The 21,148-nt window shown below is 41.2% G+C and overlaps 1 non-coding gene across 1 annotated transcript; it reads right to left on the reverse strand.

The window, feature by feature from the left end:
• Window positions 1-2,300: 2,300 nt before the first annotated feature.
• Trnan-guu (transfer RNA asparagine (anticodon GUU)) lies at window positions 2,301-2,375 on the reverse strand. Its single transcript has one exon. It is a non-coding gene; the product is annotated as a tRNA-Asn (tRNA).
• Window positions 2,376-21,148: the final 18,773 nt, after the last annotated feature.

The raw sequence follows: 21,148 nt of genomic DNA on the forward strand, positions 1-21,148 counted from the left end.
TAAAATGGCCTTCAAGTCGAAAATTGAAAATGATGCATTAGGAGGGATATATAAACAAACTATATAAAAATTGAGCCCTCTATCTTGAACAAAAACTACCAAATATTCTATCTGTGTATGAAATGAAAAATTTAAATATTTAAATTGAATTCCTTCTCGAATACCGACCAAAATACCACCAAATGAATCGTTCCTATCTTTTCTAATTATATTGAAGGATGGAATTTGGAAAAATTTAGTATCTACTAATTAAGTTTCATTCAAACAAAATATATCTAAACTATTAATCGCAATCAATGCTTTTAATCTATTTATTTTGGAATTATACTACGGCAATTCCATTGCAAAATATTTAATTTACCAGCATTATTGGAAGCCATTACGATGCAAAAAATGAGGCAATGAGAGGACCAAATGAATTCAGTTTTTCAAAAAGGGAAGCAAGAAAGGGTAAAATTTTCTTTATTAAAGATTTCCAAAATTCACTAAAACCCAGGAGTTCAACTAACTCTTCCAAAATTGACAAAATTGATGATTTATTCTCCGCATTAGATGATTCATTAACATTTGTATTATTATTATTGTTCGATGAAGGAGAATCAACCTTTTGAAATCCAGGAATAATTCGTGAAGAAGAATTCAAACGAGGAAAATGTTTGTCAAAAGACTGTGTAAGCTGAGATGAAAAATTTGCCGAAGGTATTTTATTTGAATTTACAATCTTTTTTCTTTTTGTAGGAGGTTTGTAAATGAATTCATTTGAATTAAAGGAATCGTCCTGCTCATCAACAGCTAAATTGTCAAAAATATTTGGATCACAAAAATTTCCTGATGATTTTAGAATTTGTGAATAAGAAAATTGGTTTTTATTTTTCAATTTTTGATTAAGTTGTTTTTGATTACTAATATAAACAGAACATTCCTTCAAAGAAATATGCTTCTGTTTACAATAAATACAAATATCAGAAATTTTGCTACAATTTGTAGATAAATGAGGTTCACCACATTTACCATATTTAGGTTTGTTAGAACAAAATTTTAAAGTATGTCCAAATTGAAGGCAACGTTCGCAGTGCATTAGCTTTGGGAAATAAAGCCGCACATCAAAAGTTACATTGTCAACCATGACAAAGTCAGGGAGAACTGAACCAGCGAACGTTATTTTAAAACAGTTTGAATGAACATATTTTGTATCTTTGTCATTCACAACTAATTTTGATAATCTATTGCATTCCAAAACTTGAACAGGTGCAAAGTATTATTTTTAAAAATACCAATGCCAAATTTTCTATCATCGTCACAATCTAATGTTTCATCATATATAACTCCATTGATTTCGCACAAATCACATGGAGCATATACACGGTAAGAATTAATAAATAGTTTAGATTCAAGGAGAGAATTAGCATCGTCTCTTGAACTAAAAATAACTCGCAATTTGTCCAAGGAATTTTTTTTAATTTCCTTGACTGAGGAGTATTTTTTATAAATTTCGGAGGAAATAAGCAAAACATTTATCGGTTTTTCTTTTTTCCTGAAATAAACCACAAACGGTCCATCAAATGAGGGAGGGTACACTTTAATTCTAAATGAATTCATATCAGAAGGTCCTGGAGGAGGGTCACCTTCTTTTGAAACATCAATATCCATACCAAACTACTAATACTAAATTAAGCTACGATGAATAAATAAATAATTAATTGGAAAAGTACTTAATTTAACAAACTGAACGTCAAAGGGGCACAGCCAACACCAACACCAGAGAATTTGAACTTGAAACGCCAGAAAACTTGCCAACGCAAACGGGTAAACTTGAATAAACTTGAATGGGGGGAGGTCCACCTCAGGATCCACAGAAACGAAAATCCAAATCAGCTACTACTATGCCTGCAATCCAGTATCACGGAGAAAAAAATCACCTGAAAATGGAAAAAATGACAAGCGCGAGAAAAAAGACCTGAAACCTGGTCAAGGCCTACTTACCGCAATCGCAAGTCAGCGTTGATAGCATATATTATTATAAATTCGGTTCTTCTTCTTCTTCTTATTCTGATCGGTGGTGCTTTCTTTTGCGCACTCACCTTCCTAATGGACCGGCATCGCAGGCCATATGTCCAACCTACTTCTATTTATACTCCGTGGAGTTTACAATTCGTGTTCTTCTTTATCGACTGTTTTTTCTACTTGACAGTTGTGTGTTGGTGTGTTAGCCCTTAGGCTTTACAATTCATTTTAGTGTCCGAAGACTGCATTATTCTTTTATAGTCCGTAGACTGTTACCCACTCACCCCTCTCACCCCTGGAGGGGGTGGGAATTGAACCCATGACCTTCTGATTAACAGTCAGAAGCCTAACCACTACGCTAGATCCCCCCCCCCCCATAAATTCGGTTGGAAATCAAATAACTTTTTTTTGAGAAAAATATTTTTGTTTATTTTGGTTTGTTTACAACATCCATCGGAAGTGACGTATATAATGGTGCATCATTGAACGCACACAGCGCACTACACCCGGTACTGAAAAAAAAAGTGTCGCTAGTCGAAAAGTATCGCTAGTCAAAACGTCGCTATTCGGTTTGGTGCTGGCGTCATAATAGCATTCCCATGCAATCAGTCAAAAGTCCTGAGGTTGAACTTGCTTGAAGTTGCTGCATCCTACTCTTACCCATTTGTCAACAAACGGGAAAGAGCGGGATGAAGCAACTTCGAGCAAGTTCAACCTACGTCGTTGAACAGGACTAATGTTACCGCACTACTGTGTATGCTAGGTCACCAAAACCCCTATTGCAGCGTTTAAATATGCGTTGATGGCATAAAAGCGCTCATTTTGATCATAGTTCATCAAAAATGACACAAATCTTGCGTTAATGGCATAAAAGCGCTAATTTCGATCAAAGTGCAATTTCGATGTGTGCAAAAAGGACACAAATCTTGTGTTTGTTCTTTCTCGGGCCATTTTAATTACTTCAAGGCAGGGATGGCATGTCACGCATAAACTGTGTCCATTTACGCTCATCTTTCACTGAACTTCTCAGTTTTATTTACCTTACTTTTGAGAAAGAGAAAAAACGCACAATGTACATAATGTACATAATTTCTCTCACGCAGAGTTTTTGTGCGGATGATTAGAGTGCTGCGTGAGAACAATGAGAACCCACAAGTCATAATCCCAGTGCGCAATTTCTGCGCGCACGCAGAAAAAACCAGAACTCAGTGCACACGCAGTGTGTTCAAAGTGGTCAATGTTGTTTGAGCATTTGGTGAACCGAAAACATGCCAGTGAGCCCAAAACCCGCTAAGGGGTATCAAATCCTGTGATATCAGAGACATGCAGACGTCTTAAGCTGGTCAAGGACTTACAGTTGATGGATATTTTGGTTCCAAATTCCACCAACATTCAGTGCTAGTGAGCTAACAAATTTTGTTTTTCATATATATAAGGAAAATTTGCAAAAAATTGCAACTAGCGCCGCCTAGCTGCAAAAACTCGAACCAAACGATAATTATTCTGAAAGCCCTTGATCTACCAAACAATTTTGCCAAAGACACCATCTTTCTAAAGAATCAGAATGCTGAGATATGTGAAATGTAAAATTTCTACGCTATCTAGCGCCGCCTAGCGATGAAATCACGAATCATATTCTGAAAGCCCTTGACTAGCTGAACAACTTTGCCAAAGAAACCAACTCTCTAAGTAATCAGGATCCTGAGATATATGGGATAGAAATTTTGTCAATGTTGCATCTGTTTGTCTAGGATATCACATAAATCACAGACAAGTAGATGTGACACAAACGAATTTTCAATCTCATATATCTCATGATCCTGATTACTTAGATAGTTGGTGTCTTCGGCAAAGCTGTTTGGCTGGTCAAGAACTAACCGATAATAACACTTAATGTTCAAAATTCCACCGCTAGGCGGCGCTAGAGAGCAAACAAATTTTAAATTTCGCATATCTCAGCATCCTCGTTTTGTAGAAAGATGGTGTCTTCGGCAATATTGTTTGGTAGATCAAGGGCTTTCAGAATAATTACCGTTTGGTTCAAGTTTCTGCAGCTAGGCGGCGCTAGTTGCAATTTCTTACAAATTTTCTTGATATTTATCAAAAACAAAATTTGTTAGCTCACTAGCACCGCCTAGCGGTTGAATTTTGAATCTTAAGTCTTATTATCGGTTAGTCCTTGACCAGCCAAACAACTTTGCCGAAGAAACCAACTCTCTAAGTAATCAGGATCATGAGTTATATGAGATTGAAATTTTGTTAGTGTCACATCTATTTGTCTGTGATTTATGTTTATGTTTATATTTATATTTGTGTTTATGTTTATGGCCCATCAACTGTAAGCCCTTGGATTTCCAAAATACTTTGCCGAAAAAAACATCTGAGTACTTTCATATTCCTGTGGTACACACAGTATTGCACTGGAAGCACGACTAAAAGCGCTAATTTCGATCAAAGTGCAATTTCGATGTGTGCAAAAAGGACACAAATCTTGTGTTTGTTCTTTCTCGGGCCATTTTAGTTACTTCAAGGCAGGGATGGCATGTCACGCGTAAACTGTGTCCATTTACGCTCATCTTTCACTGAACTTCTCAGTTTTATTTACCTTACTTATAAAAAGAAAGAGTAAAAACGCACAATGTACATAATGTACATAATTTCTCTCACGCAGAGTTTTTGTGCGGATGATTAGAGTGCTGCGTGAGAACAATGAGAACCCACAAGTCATAATCCCAGTGTGCAATTTCTGCGCGCACGCAGAAAAAACCAGAGCTCAGTGCACACGCAGTGTGTTCAAAGAGGTCAATGTTGTTTGAGCATTTGGTGAACCGAAAACAGCCCAAAACTCGCTAAGGGGTATCAAATCCTGTGATATCAGAGACATGCAGACGTCTTAAGCTGGTCAAGGACTTACAGTTGATGGATATTTTGGTTCCAAATTCCACCAACATTCAGTGCTAGTGAGCTAACAAATTTTGTTTTTCATATATATATAAGGAAAATTTGCAAAAAAATGCAACTAGCGCCGCCTAGCTGCAAAAACTCGAACCAAACGATAATTATTCTAAAAGCCCTTGATCTACCAAACAATTTTGCCAAAGACACCATCTTACTAAAGAATCAGAATGCTGAGATATGTGAAATGTAAAATTTCTACGCTATCTCGCGCCGCCTAGCGGTGAAATCACGAATCATATTCTGAAAGCCCTTGACTAGCTGAACAACTTTGCCAAAGAAACCAACTCTCTAAGTAATCAGGATCCTGAGATATATGGGATAGAAATTTTGTCAGTGTTGCATCTGCTTGTCTAGGATATCAAATAAATCACAGACAAGTAGATGTGACACTAACGAAATTTCACGAGATATATGAGATTGAAATTTTGTTAGTGTCACATCCATTTGTCTGTGATTTCTGTTTATGTTTATATTTATACTTATGTTTATATTTATGGCCCATCAACTGTAAGCCCTTGGTTTCCAAGTACGAACATAGTATCTAAGTTGGTATATGCCCCAGCAAGTCAGCGTTGCTGTAAGGGTCGAAACCCAAAAATCATTGCCATGTAATGTATAAAGTGATAGCGCGCTACTGTGTACGCTGGGTAACCGTGAATAGGATAAAAGCGTTTTTTTTTCGATCATAGATGATCAAGAAATGACACAAAGTTTCTATTTAGATTTTGTAGGCCCACATTGGTCATTTCCAGGTACGAGCAGCGTTTCAGTATGCGTTAATGAAACAAAAGCGCTTATTTGATTGTAGGTCATCGAGAAATGACACAAATCACAATTTCCAGATACGAACATATTGTCTGAGTTGGTATATGCCCAAGAAAGTCAGCGTTGATAGCATATATTAGCAATCCCATGCAATCAGTCAATGTTACCGCGCTACTGTGTATGCCAGGTCACCCCTAAAGTGTCCAAAGCTCCTATTGCAGCGTTTTAATATGCGTTGATGGCATAAAAGCGCTAATTTTGATCATAGTTCATCAAGAAATGACACAAATCTTGCGTTAATGCAATAAAAGCGCTCATTTCGATCAAAGTGCACCCAAAAAGGACACAAATCTTGTGGTTGTTTTTTTTTTTGGGCCATTTTAGTTACTTCAAGATGACTTAGGGCCGATTTCTTCACCTCGGCTTAATCGGTAAGCCAGGCTTACCCATATAGTTAAACCTGGTTTAACGCTTAAGCCAGAGTGAAGAAATCGGCCCTTAGTTGGTATATGCGCAAGCAAGTCAGCGTTAAGATGTTCAGAGCACATATTGCAGCGTTTCAATATGTGTTATGGCCGATTTTTTTCTCCTTGGCTTAACTGGTAAGCCAGGCTTACCCATATAGTTAAAGTTTATCGAGAAATGACACAAATCTTATGTTTGGGCTTTATCCGGGTCATAATACGAAAATATTGTCAGGCAAGGCCAGGTACGAACATATTGTCTAAGTTGGTATACGCCCAAGCAAGTCAGCGTTGATAGCATATATTAGCAATCCCATGCAATCAGTCAATGTTACCGCACTACTGTGTATGCTAGGTCACTCCTAAAGTGTCCAAAACCCCTATTGCAGCGTTTATATATGCGTTGATGGCATAAAAGCGCTCATTTTGATCATAGTTCATCAAAAAATGACACAAATCTTGCGTTAATGGCATAAAAGCGCTATAGCGCTATGCAAAAACTCGAACCAAACGATAATTATTCTGAAAGTCCTTGATCTAACAAACAATTTTGCCAAAGACACCATCTTTCTAAAGAATCAGAATGCTGAGATATGTAAAATATAAAATTTCTACGCTATCTAGCGCCGCCTAGCGGTGAAATCACGAATCATATTCTGAAAGCCCTTGACTAGCTGAACAACTTTGCCAAAGAAACCAACTCTCTAAGTAGTTAGGATCCTGAGATATATGGGATAGAAATTTTGTCAGTGTTGCATCTGCTTGTCTAGGATATCACATAAATCACAGACGTGTAGATGTGACACAAACGAATTTTCAATCTCATATATCTCATGATCCTGATTACTTAGAGAGTTGGTGTCTTCGGCAAAGTTGTTTGGCTGGTCAAGAACTAACCGATAATTAGACTTAATGTTCAAAATTCCACCGCTAGGCGGCGCTAGAGAGCAAACAAATTTTAAATTTCGCATATCTCAGCATCCTCGTTTTGTAGAAAGATGGTGTCTTCGGCAATATTGTTTGGTAGATCAAGGGCTTTCAGAATAATTACCGTTTGGTTAAAGTTTCTGCAGCTAGGCGGCGCTAATTGCAATTTCTTACAAATTTTCCTGATATTTATGAAAAACAAAATTTGTTAGCTTACTAGCACCGCCTAGCGGTTGAATTTTGAATCTTAAGTCTTATTATCGGTCAGTCCTTGACCAGCCAAACAACTTTACCGAAGAAACCAACTCTCTAAGTAATCAGGATCATGAGATATATGAGATTGAAATTTTGTTAGTGTCACATCTATTTGTCTGTGATTTATGTTTATGTTTATATTTATATTTATGTTTATGTTTATGGCCCATCAACTGTAACTCCTTGGATTTCCAAAATACTTTGCCGAAAAAAAACATCTGAGTACTTTCATATTCCTGTGGTACACACAGTATTGCACTGGAAGCACGACTAAAAGCGCTAATTTCGATCAAAGTGCAATTTCGATGTGTGCAAAAAGGACACAAATCTTGTGTTTGTTCTTTCTCGGGCCATTTTAGTTACTTCAAGGCAGGGAAGGCATGTCACGCATAAACTGTGTCCATTTACGCTCATCTTTCACTGAACTTCTCAGTTTTATTTACCTTACTTTTGAGAAAGAGAAAAAACGAACAATGTACATAATTTCTCTCACGCACAGAGTTTTTGTGCGGATGATTAGAGTGCTGCGTGAGAACAATGAGAACCCACAAGTCATAATCCCAGTGCGCAATTTCTGCGCGCACGCAGAAAAAACCAGAACTCAGTGCACACGCAGTGTGTTCAAAGTGGTCAATGTTGTTTGAGCATTCGGTGAACCGAAAACATGCCAGTGAGCCCAAAACCCGCTAAGGGGTATCAAATCCTGTGATATCAGAGACATGCAGACGTCTTAAGCTGGTCAAGGACTTACAGTTGATGGATATTTTGGTTCCAAATTCCACCAACATTCAGAGCTAGTGAGCTAACAAATTTTGTTTTTCATATATATAAGGAAAATTTGCAAAAAATTGCAACTAGCGCCGCCTAGCTGCAAAAACTCGAACCAAACGATAATTATTTTGAAAGCCCTTGATCTACCAAACAATTTTGCCAAAGACACCATCTTTCTAAAGAATCAGAATGCTGAGATATGTGAAATGTAAAATTTCTACGCTATCTCGCGCCGCCTAGCGGTGAAATCACGAATCATATTCTGAAAGCCCTTGACTAGCTGAACAACTTTGCCAAAGAAACTAACTCTCTAAGTAATCAGGAGCCTGAGATATATGGGATAGAAATTTTGTCAGTGTTGCATCTGCTTGTCTAGGATATCACATAAATCACAGACAAGTAGATGTGATACTAACGAAATTTCAATCTTATATATCTCATGATCCTGATTACTTAGAGAGATGGTGTCTTCGGCAAAGTTGTTTGGCTGGTCAAGAACTAACCGATAATAACACTTCATGTTCAAAATTCCACCGCTAGGCGGCGCTAGAGAGCAAACAAATTTTAAATTTCGCATATCTCAGCATCCTCGTTTTGTAGAAAGATGGTGTCTTCGGCAATATTGTTTGGTAGATCAAGGGCTTTCAGAATAATTACCGTTTGGCTCAAGTTGCAATTTCTTACAAATTTTCCTGATATTTATGAAAAACAAAATTTGTTAGCTCACTAGCACCGCCTAGCGGTTCAATTTTGAATCTTAAGTCTTATTATCGGTTAGTCCTTGACCAGCCAAACAACTTTGCCGAAGAAACCAACTCTCTAAGTAATCAGGATCATGAGATATATGAGAATGAAATTTTGTTAGTGTCACATCTATTTGTCTGTGATTTATGTTTATATTCATATTTATGTTTATATTTATGGCCCATCAACTGTAAGCCATTGGATTTCAAAAATACTTTGCCGAAAAAACATCTGAGTACTTTCATATTCCTGTGGTACACACAGTATTGCACTGGAAGCACGACTAAAAGCGCTAATTTCGATCAAAGTGCAATTTCGATGTGTGCAAAAAGGACACAAATCTTGTGTTTGTTCTTTCTCGGGCCATTTTAGTTACTTCAAGGCAGGGATGGCATGTCACGCATAAACTGTGTCCATTTACGCTCATCTTTCACTGAACTTCTCAGTTTTATTTACCTTACTTTTGAGAACGAGAAAAAAACGCACAATGTGCATAATGTACATAATTTCTCTCACGCGGAGTTTTTGTGCGGATGATTAGAGTGCTGCGTGAGAACAATGAGAACCCACAAGTCATAATCCCAGTGCGCAATTTCTGCGCGCACGCAGAAAAAACCAGAACTCAGTGCACACGCAGTGTGTTCAAAGGGATCAATGTTGTTTGAGCATTTGGTGAACCGAAAACATGCCAGTGAGCCCAAAACCCGCTAAGGGGTATCAAATCCTGTGATATCAGAGACATGCAGACGTCTTAAGCTGGTCAAGGACTTACAGTTGATGGATATTTTGGTTCCAAATTCCACCAACATTCAGTGCTAGTGAGCTAACAAATTTTGTTTTTCGTATATATATAAGGAAAATTTGCAAAAAATTGCAACTAGCGCCGCCTAGCTGCAAAAACTCGAACCAAACGATAATTATTCTGAAAGCCCTTTGTTGAATACGCCCCGTCGTCATCTACAGCCGTAGGTGACACGTCATTGCTCCCATAGAAATCCATCTGCGCGACACACAATAGATTGATAAGGACATCCAACGAAAACAATCTGTATAATAATATAGCCTATCCAAAGCGTGAATTTCCCATAAGAAGATTATTCTATCGAACTAATAACCATATATTGTTGAACTATTAGCACAATTAGACTAGTTACGTGAACTTCTTGTCGCCGTCACCAAGAATTTAGCTATTATGCCTCTCAAGAAAAATCGGAATATGGCGATTATCTGCCTCTGGCTTCTGATATCAGCGCGACAGTCACTAATCATAACAGCGTCACCAGATTTAAAAGTATATAATTCCACTATATGGGGTTTGACAGCAAGAACACTCATTCCACTGAGCTACTCTTGCCGTTCGTCACAAATACATTCAAAAACATCTGTCACTTCGCGAGACCCACGTGCTTTTGTTTTTGGCGGGAACACTTTTTCTTTTGTTTTGCCTTGCGACTGTCATGCGGTGGTATGCCATGCGAGCGTACGACCGCCGCAGGACTCTAATAAAAGATAAGCGCGACAATATTTACAGTGGTGTAAAGGTGAGCGAAGATAAAAACATATCGACATGCTGTAATAGAAATATTATGTTTACTGCTCCTTTTGTTCACTTAGGCTAGACAAACCATCAAATATTTGCCAGTAGTAACATATTCCCAATGCTAGAACTAAGCTTATAAGCACTAGAGGTAAGCGCTGTTATAATCAATTAATTTACCGTTCTGAAATCATTAATGCATACATACATTTCAAACCAGGGATTCTCAAACGGGAAACGAAGAGAAACTAGTTGCGTGAGGAGAGAATTACCGAATTGATCACTAACAGTAAGCCAAATTTCATTTCCTAAATGTAAATCGCTAACAATCTCTTTTGCCAGGAATTTTGTAATTTTATCATCAATAAATTCACGGAATTACGATCATAGTTCTTCGACTCCGCAACAGTTTACAAAATTCTGTTAATATGTCGAAAAAGTCGACGAATCTTGCAGCGTCTCAGTTCACGGAGCCACGGGAAAGTACATACAACGCCACCGATGGGCTCACGGCAAATAGCGCAGGTTGTGTACCCACTGTCGTCAACTTGCTCCCTCCGAGCTCTGGAAACCAGGTAAATGTTGATGTTACCGATACTAATACAGTTTGTGGAGCTACAGTAAACGTAGCCAACCTTGTCGGCCAGAGGAACACCGGTGCCGCGACCAATGTCCGTAGGAATCCATTACGCGAAGTCCGGAGAAATGTAGACCATCAGTGCCAGCTATGTGATAACCGTGACAATCAGGAGATGGTGCAATGTGATGGATGTGATAGGTGGTTCCACTTCGTATGTGTCCAAGTTACGGAGGATATCGCCAATGTCAGTTGGATTTGTCCGATTTGCAAAACTGCATCTTTCATCGCCCTCCCCACCAACTCCAAACTTCAGTCAAGTGTCCAGCACAGCCAAATTCCACCCCCACGAAAGACCGTATCAAAGCGATCAGCGAGCAAGGCAAGCTCTCGGAGTGAGGCAAGAAGACTGAAAGACCTCGAACTGAAGAAGCTTGAGGAAGAGTTCGAGATGGAGAAGCGCTTCCTCGAGCGAAAGTATAAACTACTAATGGAGTGCGGTAGCGAAACATCATCAACGACTGAGGAATACGAAGATGACAGGCTGTCGAAGATCGAGGAGTGGTTAGCCGAAACGGGCCGCTATGGTGAAGCTGAGGATTCCGGATTAGCAGAAGCAGCAATTGAGCAAACATCGAACAGTTCGAGCAAGCTCGGGGAGCATCAGACTCCGGTTGTCAAGCGAAGCGCAATTCCATCGATTCTCCGAACCAACCAACAGGCTCAACGTCCTCAAGATGATCTACGTCTGCTCCTAGTAGAGCAACGCCATCAGCAATGTCAAGCAGGTTTCTCGGGTTCCATTCCGGATGCTCAGCCCAACCGTCCTCTGCGAGGCGTACAGTATTCTAGCGGTACACGACAGCCGTTTCCACTCGAACAAATTCGGAGCGAACGTCCTCGAGTTGAAGGTCTACCAGAACAGTTAGCTCGTCAACGGTTGTCCGATCACCCGATGTTGGCATCTTCTGGCACGCGCCACCGTCGACTTACCAGCGAAGGTCAAGTAGAGCATCAACACTCACAAGCGCCCGCCAGGGCAACGATAACATCAGCTGTGAACCCAGGTAGGCTAAGCGAGTTCATCCCCGGCCAGCGTTCAACCCCGATCGTTCCTCCTCTAGTCGAGCCCGGCCAGTCAGCTATAAATGACGAAACCGTTTGCATTCTCAATCGGAGTCAAATTGCAGCACGTCAGGCGGTTTCTAGAGATCTACCAGATTTCGACGGATCGTTGGAGGATTGGCCTCTGTTTTTTGCCACGTTTAACTCGTCCACGCAGATGTGCGGGTTTACGAATGAAGAAAATATGCTTCGGTTGCGCAAGTGCCTGAAAGGAAAGGCACTAGAGGCGGTAAAATGCGAATTACTACACCCGTCAAATGTTGCTGACATCATATCAACGTTAAAAATGCTATACGGACGACCAGATGCCATCATTCAGTCTATCATCAAAAGGATCAAACACCTTCCCCCGCCAAACACGGAAAAGCTTGAAACCTTGGTGACCTTTGCACTAACAGTAAAGAACATGGTTGCGACAATTCAAGCTTGTAATGTCGACGACTATCTATTCAACGCAGCTCTTCGTTTCGAGCTAATAGAGCGTCTACCGCCGTCTCTCAAGCTGGACTGGGCAAGGTTCGCCAGAAGTAATTCCAACCCGAATCTCGTTGATCTTAGTGCCTGGCTGTATACCATAGCCGAAGATGCCAGCACAGTAATGGCAACAACATGTACCGATCCACGAAGCCGAGGTGTTAAAAAGGACGGATTTCTGAATTTTCATTCCGAGTCGGAATCAAGCAACGATCCGGTAGTTGAGTCAGCGAACATGCCGAAGTCCACAATAGGAATGGATCATTCTAAAACTATGTGTGTGGTTTGTAAAGGAAGCTGCGTATCTGTTGTAAAGTGCAGCAGATTCGAGGAACTAAGCTACGATTCAAGATGGGCGATAGTGAAAGAATGTAAGTTGTGTCGCAAATGTCTTCGAAGGCACAATGGGTCATGCCGACTGCTACAAAAGTGCGGAACAAACGGATGCGTCTTTCAACACCATCCGTTACTGCATAAACCGGATAACCGCAATCTCAAGCCGTCAACTACAACGCCGACTGAAGTTCCTGCGCCAACAGAAGCAGAACCAAGCTGTAATCTCCACCAAGGCCAATCGGCCGTGCTGTTTCGAATCGTTCCAGTCATGTTGTACGGACCAACGAAAACAGTGCGCACGTATGCGTTCATTGATGACGGATCCGAGCTCACCCTTATTGAGCAAAGTCTTGCTAATGAACTGGGAGTCGAAGGTCCGAAGAAGTCATTGTGCTTAAAGTGGACTGGAGGGACCCGCAAGGTAGAGGATGACTCGCAACAAGTAAATCTTCAAATATCAGGAGTCCGCAGTTCAGCAAAGTTCGACTTGTCGGGTATAAATACGCTCTCGACACTACAAATTCGCCCGCAGACGTTGTTACTATCCGAGATGCAGAAAAGGTTCCCCTACCTCGATGGGCTACCACTGGAAGAGTATCGGGACGTTAGCCCACGGCTCCTCATCGGTTTGGACTACGCAAATCTCGGGCACGGAATCAAAGGCCGAGAGGGAAAGAGGAATGAACCAATAGCCGTGAAAACTCGCTTGGGTTGGATGGTATATGGAAACTGTACGGGAAAAGAATCAACTGACGGATATATGAACTATCACAGCGTTCAAAGATGTGACTGTAATCAAGAAGATGATGACAATTTACACAAGGCGATGAAGTCCTACTTCACACTCGATAGCATGGGAATTGCGAAGCCGAACAAACTTCTCCTTTCTCGAGATGATCAGCGTGCACAAACATTGTTAGAATCTTTAACTCATCTAACAAACAACCGATACGAATCCGGCCTTCTATGGAGATACGACCATGTTCGATTGCCTGACAGCAGACCAATGGCTCTACGACGTTGGAAATGTTTGGAAAATCGGATGAGTAAAGACCCAGTGCTAGCTGGAGCGCTCAAGGAGAAGATTCAGGATCACGTAGATAAAGGATATATCAGAAAACTGACAGCAGAAGAGCTTCGAAGGCCATACGAGCGAGTGTGGTATCTTCCTATCTTCGTTGTCGTCAATCCGAACAAACCGGGTAAAATACGACTAGTGTGGGATGCGGCTGCTACAGTCCATGGCGTATCATTGAATTCTGTTCTGCTGAAAGGGCCGGATCAGTTAACGTCCCTGCTGTCTGTTCTGATCCGCTTTCGTGAGTTCCGAGTGGCGATATGTGGTGATATTAAAGAAATGTTTCACCAGGTGCAAATACGGGATGAGGATCAACATTGCCAACGATTCTTTTGGAAAGGTGAAGAAGATCAACCCAGCGTGTACGTCGTCCAGGTTATGACTTTCGGCGCCTGTTGTTCGCCAAGTACTGCGCAACATGTGAAGAACAGCAACGCAACGTGTTTTGAGCAAGATCATCCAGACGCAGTGGAAGCTATCATCAAAAGACACTATGTCGACGATATGCTCACAAGTACGGAGACGGAGGAAGAGGCTCTGAAACTAGCGAGAGAGGTGAAAGAAATCCACAGTCACGCCGGGTTCGATATTAGAAACTGGATATCCAACTCGAACTATGTTCAAACGACGTTGAAGGATACTTCGACGGAGGAGAAGAACATGAACATCGGAGAAGATGCAGCTACAGAGAAAGTACTCGGAATGTGGTGGAATACGTCAACCGATCACTTCACATACAAGGTGTCCACGCAATATGATGAAGACTTACTATCCGGGAAACATCGGCCAACGAAACGTGAAGTTCTTCGAACGTTGAGGATGATCTTCGATCCTTTAGGCTTCATCGCACATCTACTGATGTACCTCAAAGTCCTCCTGCAAGAAATTTGGCAAACAGCGGTCGGATGGGACGACCCTATTGGAGATGCACAGTTTGACAAATGGCTGACATGGCTCCAAGTGTTTCCAAATATTTGCACTGTTGAAGTTCCTCGATGCTATCGCTCGCTCACGTCGGTGAAAGCTGAAGTGGAACTTCATACGTTCGTTGACGCTAGTGAGAGCGGGTTCGCCGCAGTAGTTTACCTTCGATTCAAGGAAGCAGATACGATCGAATGCGCTCTGGTTGGAGCAAAAACTAGAGTTGCTCCTCTCAAATTTCTATCTATCCCACGGTCTGAACTACAAGCTGCCCTGCTCGGCGTCCGTCTGGCCGATACAATATCGTCATCCCTCTCGATAAAAGCTAACAAGCGTCTCTTCTGGACGGATTCCAAGGATGTACTTTGTTGGTTAAGATCCGACCATCGCCGATACAGTCAATTTGTAGCCTTCCGAGTCAGCGAAATTTTGGAATCGACTGACATACATGAATGGCGATGGATTCCAACAAAACAGAACGTGGCCGATGAGGGAACAAAGTGGATAAAGGTTCCAGATTTGTCCGCTAATAGTCGCTGGTTTCATGGACCGGATTTTCTCTGGCAAGATGAGCACAATTGGCCCGAAGCGCGGCATTTCGAGAAAGCGACTGACGAAGAACTTCGTCCCCACTTGCTCTTTCATCAAACTCCGAATCAGCCAGTGATTAACCCTCAAAACTTCTCGAAGTGGATACCTCTTCTTCGGCAAACTGCATATATCTTCCGCTACGTTGACAACCTGAAGCGTAGTATGGAGAAAGGACAACGTATCGAGGGACCACTAACACAAGAGGAGAGGCAGAACATTATTTGTTCCGGGTAGCACAGTCAGAAGTTTACGCCGACAACGTCGCAACGTTAGCCGCCAATCGTTCATTGAAGGGTTCGTCAAGGCGAATCATACGAAACGATCCTCTGTTTCGGAAAGCGTTTGCCGATGAAGCCGGTGTAGCACGTGTGAAAGGGCGAACAAAGGCGTGTGCGTTTATCGGTCGTGATGCTGCCGAACCCATCATTCTCCCTCGACAACATTATATTACGCATCTGATCATAGCTGACGCCCACGAACGATATGGTCATCAAAACCATAATACGATCATCAATGAGCTACTCCAACGCTATTGGATCCCTCGACTGAAAGCAACGTACTACACTGTGAGGCGAAATTGTCAGCATTGTAAGAATCAGCTCGCAAAGCCAAAACCGCCAGCGATGGCTGATTTACCTCAAGCTCGACTGGCAGCGTTTAGTCGACCTTTCACCTATACGGGGGTAGATTACTTCGGCCCGATTCTAGTATCGGTAGGCAGACATTCCGAAAAACGGTGGGGGGGTTCTCGCCACTTGTTTAACTACTCGCGCCATCCACCTACAAGTCGCGCACAGTTAAACAACCGACTCCTGTGTTATGGCTATCCGTAATATTATGGCCAGGAGGGGAACCCCGGCTGTTATTTACAGTGATCGAGGCACTAACTTCCGAGCTACCAGTAAGGAATTGAAGGAAGCGATCGAAAATCTCGACTACGATAAGTTGAGGATGGAGTTCACCTCACCCCGCACCCAGTGGACCTTCATACCACCGCTATCCCCGCATATGGGTGGCGCGTGGGAGCGGCTAATCCAAACTGTCAAGAAGAACCTGAACATACTACAACCCAATAGACTACCTACCGACGAGTTGCTGCTGAACGCGATGGTAGAGGTCGAAAACATCGTCAATTCTCGACCGCTAACTGACATCCCGATCGACAATGACAACTCTGCCGTGCTAACGCCCAATCACTTCCTGTTGGGATCAGCTAACGGTTTGAGGTCTTGGACACCATTTGATGACAGCCCGGCTGTTGTGGTGGTGATTTAGCGTAAAACTGGCAACCCTGTTTAGGGCTATATAAATCAGAAGTGATTATACAGTTGTGATGGTTGGGCGGTTGTCCTATTAGTTAGTGTGAAATCAACACCAAATTGTATGTAAATAACTAAAATTTGTATGATATAAGTAAATAATAAATGTATGAATTTCAGCATTGAAGCTGCCATCGAAATGCTGCTTTCAATTATTGTGTGTTCGCGCTAAAGGTGACTCGTCCCAACATTCTTCAATGAATTTGTTGGTCCGCTCTATGGTACAGTATAAGCGGCATGGAGAATACAATGCGGAGACTTGAACAGCTCGAGGAGCAAACCAAGTTATGGAGGAAGCATTGGGAGGAAGAGAAGAAACGTATAGAAGAAGAATATGATCACGAACTGGCTGAAATCGAAAAGGAGTTCATAGAAGGAACAAGAAAAATTCAGTTGGAATTCCGTGCCAAAAGAGAAGCTTTAAGAAAGCAACATTGCACAAATGATGTGCCCAAATCCGTAGTGCCTTTGGCCCATTCTGTTTGTGAAAATAACTGCAATCCGGTTAAAATTCTTCAGCCATCATCAGAATCGCAACCAAGATCGCAACCGAGTGTTCCCGAAGTTCAACCACAAACACAAATCGTAACGAGACCACTGGCAACAATACCATCACCTGTGTCATCGATCGAAAATGGCAAGGAATTAAATAGGCCTGAGGGAATAGTAGAGCGCCAATCGGGAGAACAACAATTTGCTGGACGTCCTCATTGCAACGTAGGCTACAGATGGGATATGGATACGAATTGTTCAATAAATGAAATGGTGCCTGTTATTTTTGATCCCGGTGGCGCCTGCATGAACAATCGTACGGCGACAACAGTGCCTACACTCTTCCATTCATCAGCTTGCTGGCGACAAACGAACGCAACAACTGATCGTATTGTTATAGATTCGATGTTCGTCATTACATGTGAATACGGCAACCAATTGATCAGACCCGTTACCAGTTTTACGGGTGGGGGTATGTTGTGGTGGTGATTTAGCGTAAAACTGGCAACCCTGTTTAGGGCTATATAAATCAGAAGTGATTATACAGTTGTGATGGTTGGGCGGTTGTCCTATTAGTTAGTGTGAAATCAACACCAAATTGTATGTAAATAACTAAAATTTGTATGATATAAGTAAATAATAAATGTATGAATTTCAGCATTGAAGCTGCCATCGAAATGCTGCTTTCAATTATTGTGTGTTCGCGCTAAAGGTGACTCGTCCCAACACCGGCATATCTGAGGAACTGTTATCAGCAATCTCAGCGCATTGCAGATATGTTCTGGAAGCAATGGGTTCGCGACTATTTGCCCACTATTACTCGAAGAACCAAGTGGCATACATCAGCGACTCCGATTGTTGTCGGGGATATTGTAGTAATCGTGGATCCAAAATTCCCCCGAAACTGCTGGCCAAAGGGAAGAGTGATTGCCACACACCCGTCCCCCGATGGACAAATGCGTCGCGCAACTGTACAGACAGCATCGGGAATATATGAGCGGTCCACCGTATCTCTAGCTGTGCTCGACGTAGGCGTTAGGACGAATGCGCTTCCGGAACATCCTTCGCACATTCCGGGGGGGAGTGTTGAATACGCCCCGTCGTCATCTACAGCCGTAGGTGACACGTCATTGCTCCCATAGAAATCCATCTGCGCGACACACAATAGATTGATAAGGACATCCAACGAAAACAATCTGTATAATAATATAGCCTATCCAAAGCGTGAATTTCCCATAAGAAGATTATTCTATCGAACTAATAACCATATATTGTTGAACTATTAGCACAATTAGACTAGTTACGTGAACTTCTTGTCGCCGTCACCAAGAATTTACACTGAAATAAATTTTGTTGTGGAAACTATCGATTCCATAGTAAAATTACTAACCGTACCTATGATTCTCAACCGACAACAATTTCCAGTTAATTCCATTAAAACACTGTCAACTTAACTAGCAGTGCAGTTAACATTACCAAAAATAATCTTAATTTAACAAAAGAGCATTGTATTTTTAACCATACTGTGTTGTAAAATGCGTGTCCTGGAAAAATTAACAATGTTTTGTTGTTGAGACGACTATGCTTTTAGTTGAATTTACTAGAATACATTGTAATTTCAAGCATATTTCAGTTACCTTAACAGATTTTGTTGTCGGTTGAGAATCATAGGTACAGTTAGTAATTTTACTATGGAATCGGTAGTTTCCACAACAAAATTTATTTCAGTGTAGCTATTTACAGTGGTGTAAAGGTGAGCGAAGATAAAAACATATCGACATGCTGTAATAGAAATATTATGTTTACTGCTCCTTTTGTTCACTTAGGCTAGACAAACCATCAAATATTTGCCAGTAGTAACATATTCCCAATGCTAGAACTAAGCTTATAAGCTAGCACTAGAGGTAAGCGCTGTTATAATCAATTAATTTACCGTTCTGAAATCATTAATGCATACATACATTTCAAACCAGGGATTCTCAAACGGGAAACGAAGAGAAACTAGTTGCGTGAGGAGAGAATTACCGAATTGATCACTAACAGTAAGCCAAATTTCATTTCCTAAATGTAAGTCGCTAACAATCTCTTTTGCCAGGAATTTTGTAATTTTATCATCAATAAATTCACGGAATTACGATCATAGTTCTTCGACTCCGCAACACCCTTGATCTACCAAACAATTTTGCCAAAGACACCATCTTTCTAAAGAATCAGAATGCTGAGATATGTGAAATGTAAAATTTCACTGATTCTGATTCTTTCTAAAGAATCAGAATGCTGAGATATGTGAAATGTAAAATTTCTGCGCTATCAAGCGCCGCCTAGCGGTGAAATCACGAATCATATTCTGAAAGCCCTTGAATAGCTGAACAACTTTGCCAAAGAAACCAAGTCTCTAAGTAATCAGGAGCCTGAGATATATAGGATAGAAATTTTGTCAGTGTTGCATCTGTTTGTCTAGGATATCACATAAATCACAGACAAGTAGATGTGACACTAACGAAATTTCAATCTCATATATCTCTCTCTCTCTTCTTGGCGTAACGTCCTCATTGGGACAAAGCCTGCTTCTCAGCTTAGTGTTCTATGAGCACTTCCACAGTTATTAACTGAGAGCTTCCTCTGCCAATGACCATTTCGCATGTGTATATCGTGTGGCAGGCACGAAGATACTCTATGCCCAAGGAAGTCAAGGAAATTTCCTTTACGAAAAGATCCTGGACCGACCGGGAATCGAACCCGTCACCCTCAGCATGGTCATGCTGAATACCCGTGCGTTTACCGCCTCGGCTATATGGGTCCTCATATATCTCATGATCCTGATTACTTAGAGAGTTGGTGTCTTCGGCAAAGTTGTTTGGCTGGTCAAGAACTAACCGATAATAAGACTTAATGTTCAAAATTCCACCGCTAGGCGGCGCTACAGAGCAAACAAATTTTAAATTTCGCATATCTCAGCATCCTCGTTCTGTAGAAAGATGGTGTCTTCGGCAATATTGTTTGGTAGATCAAGGGCTTTCAGAATAATTACCGTTTGGTTCAAGTTTCTGCAGCTAGGTGGCGCTAGTTGCAATTTCTTACAAATTTTCCTGATATTTATGAAAAACAAAATTGGTTAGCTCACTAGCACCGCCTAGCGGTTGAATTTTGAATCTTAAGTCTTATTATCGGTTAGTCCTTGACAAGCCAAACAACTTTACCGAAGAAACCAACACTCTAAGTAATCAGGATCATGAGATATATGAGATTGAGATTTTGTTAGTGTCACATCTATTTGTCTGTGATTTATGTTTATGTTTATATTTATATTTATGTTTATATTTATGGCCCATCAACTGTAAGCCCTTGGATTTCCAAAATACTTTGCCGAAAAAACATCTGAGTACTTTCATATTCCTGTGGTACACACAGTATTGCACTGGAAGCACGACTGCGTGCGCTCTCAACGCGAATTCGCGCACAAAATGTGCACGCAGAAACTGGAAAAACATGTTTGTTCTAACATTTGTTTGAGCACTCATTTTGAGTGTGACGCTGATGGATGCTAGAGAGTGAGCGGCTGGTTTGTGTGTGAAAAAAAGTTGCGTAGTTCACCCTCGCTCTCGTTGAAAGTCGTGTGTAGAGTGTATGTTTTCTCTTCTCACGTTTCGCACTGAGGAGCATACCATCTCTGCTTCAAGGTACGAAGCATTGCGTTGATGGCATATTTGTCATTTGTATGTCTATTGTCTGTGACGCTTTGGTTCAAGCTTTGGTCGTCTATTTGTCTATGGAAATGTCATTATTGTGAAGCTCAAAATAAACAATAAT

The sequence above is a fragment of the Aedes albopictus genome, chromosome 2 (assembly GCF_035046485.1).
Source record: "Aedes albopictus strain Foshan chromosome 2, AalbF5, whole genome shotgun sequence".
NCBI classification, from domain to species: domain Eukaryota; kingdom Metazoa; phylum Arthropoda; class Insecta; order Diptera; family Culicidae; genus Aedes; species Aedes albopictus.